Consider the following 6,000-nt stretch of genomic DNA (forward strand, 5'->3'; position numbering starts at 1 on the left):
ATAAAGTTCTTGTTGTCTTCTCTACGTTCCCACAGATGGAAACTGAATCTAGGAAATAGTTCCCTTGTTCCAGCTACAAGGGGGGTGCTCTTAGGGACAATAATAGATTCCCTATCTATGAAAGTTTTTCTGAGGGAGGTCAGGAGATCAAAAATTCTGTCTGCTTGCCTATCTCTTCAGTCTACTGTTCGACCATCAGTAGCTTAATGTATGGAGGTGACTGGTCTGATGGTCGCTTCCATGGACATCATTACCTTTGCTCCATTCCATTTGAGAGCTCTGCAGTTATGCATGCTCAGGCAATGGAAGGGAAACCATTTGGATCTGTCTCAGAGGATAGATCTAGACATATCAACGAGAGACTCTCTTCCATGGTGGTTTTCTCAGGAACATCTGTCTCAGGGCACATGCTTCCGGAGACCTTCTTGAGTGATCGTGATCATGGATTCCAGCCTGCTAGGCTGGGGAGCAGTCTGGGACTTGTTAAGGGCACAGGGATTATTTACTCAGGAGGAGTCTGCTTTCCCCATAAACATCTTGAAGTTGAGAGCCATTTACAATTCTCTGATAGCTTGGCCTCAGTTGGCTTTAGCCCGCTTTATCAGATTTCAGTCGGGCAATATCACCTCAGTGACTTACATCAACCACTAGGGAGGAACTCGGAGTTCCTTAGCCATGAGGGAGGTGGCTCAGATTATTCAGTGGGCAGAAGCTCACGGTTGTTGTATATCTGCCATCCACATTCCAGGAGTTGACAACTGGGAAGCAGATTTTCTGAGCAGACAGATATTTCATCCCGGGGAGTGGGCTCTCCATCCGGAGGTGTTCTCCAGGTTAATCCTCAAATGGGGTACCAGAGTTGGATCTGATGACATCTAGGCAGAATGCCAAGCTTCCAAGGTACGGTTCAAGGTCAAGAGATCCGCAGGCAGTTCTGATGCTCTAGCGGTTCCTTGGGGGTTTGGTCTAGTTTATCTGTTTCCTCTGTTTGCACTCCTTCCACGAGTCATTACTCGTATCAAACAGGAGAGAGCATCAGTAATTCTAATAGCTTCTGCATAGCCTCTCAGGATCTGGTATGCAGACCTAGTGAAAATGTCATCTCTGCCACTTTGGAGGTTGCCTCTGATGAAGCACCTTCTAACTCAGGGTCCATTCTTCCAACCAAATCTCGTTTCTCTTAAATTTACTGCTTGGAGATTGAACGCTTAGTTTTGTCTAAGCGTGGTTTTTCTGAGTCGGTCATTGAGACCATGAACCAGGCTCGCAAGTCTGTTACTCGAAAAATTTACCATAAGGTATGGCGTAAATTGGTGTGAATCTATGGGCTACTCTTGGAGTAGGGTTAGAATTCCTAGAATTTTGTCTTTTCTCCAGGAAGATCTGGAGAAGGGGTTGTCAGTCAGTACTCTGAAAGGTCAGATTTATGCTTTATCATTTCTGTTACATAAGGGTTTGGCGGTTGTGCCAGATGTTCAAACCTTTTGTCAGGCTTTGGTCAGAATCAGACCTGTGTTTTAATCGGTTACTCCCCCTTGGAGTCTTAACCTTGTTCTTAAAGTTTTGCAGCAGGCTCCGTTTGAGTCAATGCATTCCATAGATATTAAATAGTTTATCTTTGAAGGTTTTGTTTCTTGTTGCTATTTCTTCTGCAAGGAGAGTTTCAGTACTCTTGGCTTCGCAGTATGATTCACCTTACCTGATCTTTCATGCGGATAAGGTGGTCCTGCATACTAAGTTGGGTTTTCTTCCTAAGGTGGTTTCAGTTAGAAATATTAATCAGGAAATTGTTGTTTCTTCTCTCTGTCCCAATCTTTTTTCTCATAAGGAGTGTCTGTTGCACAACTTGGATGTTCTGCGTGCTTTAAAATTCTATTTACAGGTGACTAAGGATTTTTGCCAATCTTCTGCCCTTTTTGTTTGTTTCTCAGGAAACCGTAAGGGTTAGAAGGCTACTGCTACTTCTCTTTCCTTTTGGTTGAGAAGTATGATTCGTTTTGCTTATGAGACTGCTGGACAGCAACCCCCTGAGAGAGTTACGGCTCATTCCATGAGGGCTGTCTTGTCTTCTTGAGCTTTCAAAAATGAAGCTTCTGTGGAACAGATTTGCAAGGCTGCAACTTGGTCCTCTCTGCACACTTTTACCAAATTTTATAAATTCGATACTTTTGCCTCGGCTGAGGCCTTTATTGGGAGAAAGGTGTGATGAGAGTAGAAAGTGACGTCTCCCGATGGGGGCAGGGCTTAGGTCCATTATTGTCTATGTCGCAGTTACTAAGGGAGATGTATTGTGCCAGATGTATACTTGCATGCTCTGCAATAAAATAGTGTTGTACCTGCTATACTGTGTCCTGCATCTCATGACATGGTGTCAGAAGTTCTTGCCTGCACTTCTGTTTCCTGATTGATGAAGATGTCGAAGTTTACCCCACCAGAGCCTTTTGATTTTTCTCAGCCTGCAGCTTGGCCCACATGGCGTCAGCGGTTTCAGCGCTTTAGGATTGCTTCTAAGCTGGACAAGGAGAGATGTGGAGCCAGTGTTCAATGCCTTTACTTTTCAAGAAGGGAAGAATTTGGCTTTAACATAGTTATGAACAAACTCAGTGCCCACTTTGTGCCCAAATGTGATTCATGAGAGGGCTTGTTTTCACAAACGTCCCCAGCATGTGGGAGAATCTGTGGAGTCATATGTGCGCAGCCTGTATGAACTAACTGAATTCTGTGAGTTTGGTGTTGCTAAAGAGGAGCAAATCAGAGACAGAATAGTCATAGGAATTGCAGATGCTGAAGTCTCACTGAAGCTACAGTTAGAGTCTGATTTAACATTAGATGGGGCGATTAGGATGGCCCGCCAAAGTGAACTGGTGAAAAAAGCAAAGTGCTGATCTGAGGTCTGAGAGTATTGTGGGTGAAGTGCAGCAGTTCAGGAGAGCTGCTAGTTAAAGGCACAGTGTGAGTGGTAGACCAAGGGCAACAGATAGGCCTAGAAGCAGATGGGTGCAGCATGCCCTATTCACATGGTGCAACCGTGCCCATGATCAGAGTGTCATATGCCCTGCTAAAGACAAAAGATGTAGAAAATGTAACAGAATGGGCCATTTTGAAGTGGTGTGTAAAACTGAATATATTAAGGAGATGCAGGTGGATAGCGACCAGGAGGGTCAAGAAGTGTCCTTTGTGTCTGTTGTTGAACGACCGGGCTCAGAAGAAGATTGGAGGGTTACTTTTACCGTAATGGGAGCTAAAGTTGCCTTTAAGATTGACACAGGAGCAGACATTACTGTAATGTCCCTTGCAGCATTCATAAAACTGCCTCGACAGCCCCAGCTGGTGAAAGTTACAACAAAAGTCCATAGTCCTGGTGGCCGCATTGATTGTGCGGGGAAATTTCTTGCCAGCTACGAGTACAAGCAAAGGAAATTCACCATGTGGGTTAGAGGTCAGTATGTAAACAATTTATTGAGCAGAAAAGCAGGCTGTGGTTTGGGCCTAGTAGCCAGAGTGAATGAGATCTCAGAAGATATGTTTGGTGAATTAGGCCTACCGAATTGCAACCCAGTCCGTATATCACTTAAAGGTGACGCATTCCCATACAGCATTACCACTCCCCGTAGAATTCTGTTCCCGCTCATGCCTCAAGTGGAGAAGGAGCTTCTGTGTATGAAGAATATGGGGGTTATTGGAGAGGTTGTTGAAGCAACTGACTGGTGTGCCCCCATTGTGCCTGTTGCAAAAAAAAAGGGAAGGTACGCATCTGCTTAGATTTGAAAAGGCTGAATGAGGCGGTAAATAGAGAGAGATATGTGCTGCCGACACTTGAAGACACAGCTCAGAAATTGGCTGGGGCGAAGTTCTTCTCTACACTGGATGCTTCTAGCGGCTTCTGGCAGATACCTCTAAATCCAAAGTGCCGCAAACTGACTACCTTCATTACACCGGTAGGTCGGTTTTGCTTCTGCAGACTCCCCTTCAGGATATCCTCTGCTCCTGAAATCTTTCAAAGAGAAATGAGTTCTCTCCTAAGAGACCACGTGGGCACGGCAGTCGTCATGGACGACATCTTCGTGTATGGGTCTACATTGGAGGAACATGATCAGTGACTGAACTGTGTGCTGCAGACTATTAGAGAGTCCGGGCTGAAGTTAAGCAAAGAGAAATGCCATTTTAGGAAAGCTGAGTTATGTTACTTTGGGCATATCATCAATGGTGATGGCATCAAGCCAGACCCCGAAAAATTTGTGCTATTGAACTGATGAAAAGTCCTTCTGATATACATGAGCTGAGACAAATATTGGGCCTTGTAAATTATGTGGGCAAGTTTCTTCCAGATTTATCTACTATACTACACCCTATCACAGAGTTGCTAAAGAAAGATGTTGCCTGGGTCTGGGGACCTTCACAGGAAGAATTTTTTATGCAGGTCAAGTCCACGCTTGGGTCTGCCCCAGTGTTGGGGTTCTACGACCCTTCCAAAAAGACTGTGGTTAGTGCTGATGTGAGCAGTTATGGATTGGGGACAGCCCTCCTGCAGTTAAATGAGAACAAACTACAACCTATCATCTACTGTTCCCGTACACTGACGGCTGCTGAGTCGAAATACACCCAAATTGAAAAAGAGTGTCTGGTTGCAGTTTGGGCCTGTGAGCGCTTTCAGCGTTACCTAGTGGGTTTAGAGAAATTTTGTCTGGAGACTGACCATAAACCGCTAGTCCCTCTAATCAACTCCTATGATATTGACAAAACACACCTAAGATGTCAGAGACTTCTAATGAGGCTGCTCAAGTTCAACATTCAGGCAGTTCATGTCCCGGGGGATACAACTGGTTGTGGTAGATACACTTTCCAGGCTCCCGCTGGCTGCTGCTGAAGAATCTTCAATGGAATCAGATGTGAAAGTATATGTAGATTCAGTTCTGGCCTCCAAATCCATCTCTTCAGGGAAGCTAGAACAAATAAGAAAAGAGACATATTTAGATACAGACCTTCAAGAAGTTATAAAGTACATAAAAGAAGGTTGGCCCGAAAGTCGGGCAGCCTGGATATCTTTAAGTTCTTACCAGCCAGAAAGGTCGCAGCTCACGGAGCTGGATGGGTTGGTGCTGTTCCAAGACCGCATTGTTATTCCTGTTAGCATGTTAAACAGGATTCATGATGGCCCCTTGGGCATTACAAAGTGCAGAAAAAGGGCAGCTACAGCAGTATGGTGGCCTGGGATCAGTTCTGACATTGTAAGCCATCTGTCAAAATGTGCCTTTTGCCGGGAACGCTGGCCTACTCATAGAAGGGAGCCCTTGATTTCTACTATGCTGCCTGCAGGCCCGTGGCAGAAAATAGCTGCTGATTTGTGTGAGCTGAACGGGAAAAAGTACCTAGTCGTGATCAACTACTATTCCAGGTATTTGGAAATTGCACCTTTGAATGAAATCACAAGTCAAGCCATTATCACTCGTCTCAAGAGCTTGTTCACCCAGGGGGGGGCATACCAATGGAATTGGCGATTGATAACATAATGCAGTTTGCTTCCACAGAGTTCAGTTCTTTCAGCAGGGAATATGATTTTGTACATTCCACGTCAAGTCCACATTACCCGCAGGCTAATGGAATGGCTGAAAGGGCAGTTCAAACAACAAAGTTCATTTTGAAGCAATCTGAGCCGTACCTGGCCCTCTTGTCCTATAGGGCGACTCCCATTCAAGTCACAGGTTTTAGCCCCGGCACAGCTGATGCTAGGACATCAGATTCGCACCACCTTACCCTCTGTGGGTGTCTTACCGCCAACTGGCTCTATTCCTCGGGACGAGGTCCTTAGGAGGGATGAAGAGGCAAAAAGGGGCTATTGATTCTTCTACGACAGGAGACATTCTGTGAGGCCCTTGCAGGAGCTGAATGTGGGGCAAAGTGTCAGAATTAAACTGGATGATGAGACGAAATTGAAGACACCTGCTACTGTTATTGGACGCTCTCCAGAACCAAGGTCTTATGTAGTCTTTTCTGATGGAG

The sequence above is a fragment of the Bombina bombina genome, chromosome 10 (genome assembly GCF_027579735.1).
Source record: "Bombina bombina isolate aBomBom1 chromosome 10, aBomBom1.pri, whole genome shotgun sequence".
Classification (NCBI taxonomy): Eukaryota; Metazoa; Chordata; class Amphibia; order Anura; family Bombinatoridae; genus Bombina; species Bombina bombina.